The 1,456-nt window shown below is 28.1% G+C and overlaps 1 gene segment (V, D, J or C); it reads left to right on the top strand.

Moving 5' to 3' along the window:
- LOC306993715 (immunoglobulin lambda constant 7-like) overlaps nt 1–1,456 on the top strand; it is a 1,838-nt gene continuing 382 nt past the window's right edge. Inside the window, exon 1 of the C gene segment in view lies at nt 1–91.

Genomic DNA, 1,456 nt, shown 5'->3' with positions numbered 1-1,456 from the left:
ATGATTGATCTGCATATGAAGAACAGAAGCATCATTATGAGAAACTCCACAACATCATCCATGATCAAAGAGGTCAAAGGTCACCTCAGAGGTCACAGCTCATCACATATATTTCTTTAAACAGTGTTATATCAGAAAGCATTTAGTGGAATCTGAATGAGTGAGTGTTGAGAAGAGCTGAGGATCTTCTAATATCAGTGTGTTGAAGTGTTGTTTCTCTCTCTCTGCTGGAGTGTGTGTTCACTCGAGTGGAATAGAGGTTTTTGTACGAGCGTTTCATTAGATTGTGTCACTGTGGTGGACATTCGGTGGAGGAACTAAACTGGTGATCGGTAAGTCTGTCCATTTAATCACCTAATAAAAAAATACAATTTAGATTTCAGAAAGTGTTTTGCAGTTAAAACAAGATTTTTTTTTTTAAATGATGATAATTTAGATATTGTGAAAACTTTACTTGAAGCCATTATGTATAATGCATTATAAAGGTATCAATAACGTATGTTATAATGGCTTATATATTTTAATAATAACTCTGCAAATACTATAAAACATTTGAACTTTGGTTACATTTCTTGTTACATCTAAACGTGGTTGTTTGTCATGAGTTTTAGTATATTTTGTAAAAAAAAAAGTATAACAATGATTAGATAATATTATAATGTGTTATAACTGCAGTTATAACTTGTGCTTGGTAAGTCTGTCTATTTAAATCCTATAATTTTCCTAAACATACAAGATGAAACAAGAACAACATTTATTAATGATAATTGTTATTATTATTGTGGTGAAACTTTGCTTAAAGCATTTAATGCAATATAAAGGTTTTCATAATGTACGTTAATATGACTTATCTTATCATAAATAATTGTAAGCTAATTTAAAATGCATTTTAATATTTAGAAATTAATTGTATTATAACTGCGGTTACAATTATTGATTAGATCATACATGCATTTTATTGTGTAATGCTTAATGTCTTAAATACATTTATAATGCAATATGTATAAAGGCTTTACAATAAAGTGTTACTGATTGTTGTATAATGAACTAATCTAAAACTATAACAGCATTATTCCTAAAAAAATCTATTCTAAACATATTTCCACACTGTGTCTCACTGTGAGTTTAATCAGTTGTTTTTCCTTCATTTATTTCTACACTGAGTTCATATTTAGTTCATCTTTTATTGTAGAAATCATACATGTAAAAAGAGATTTGACATCAGAATGTAAATGTTGCGACTTTCTGTAGTTCAGTCAATGATCCTGAATCTCTTTTGCTCATGTTGTGCTTATAATTCAGTGCTTTATAATACAAACACAATTATACACAATATAGGTATGTTTAGTAATGTTTATTCAGTGTTTAATTCTGTTTAAGTTTTAAGAATATCCAAGTAAAACTTTAAAACTTTGAATATCCAAGTTTACTTTATTTTGGGATATAAAAACTGTTA

This window comes from Phoxinus phoxinus (assembly GCF_949152265.1).
Source record: "Phoxinus phoxinus genome assembly, chromosome: 25".
Lineage (NCBI taxonomy): Eukaryota > Metazoa > Chordata > Actinopteri > Cypriniformes > Leuciscidae > Phoxinus > Phoxinus phoxinus.
The sequence above is the reverse complement of the archived record's forward strand: the minus strand, read 5'-3'. Positions and strand labels throughout refer to the sequence as shown.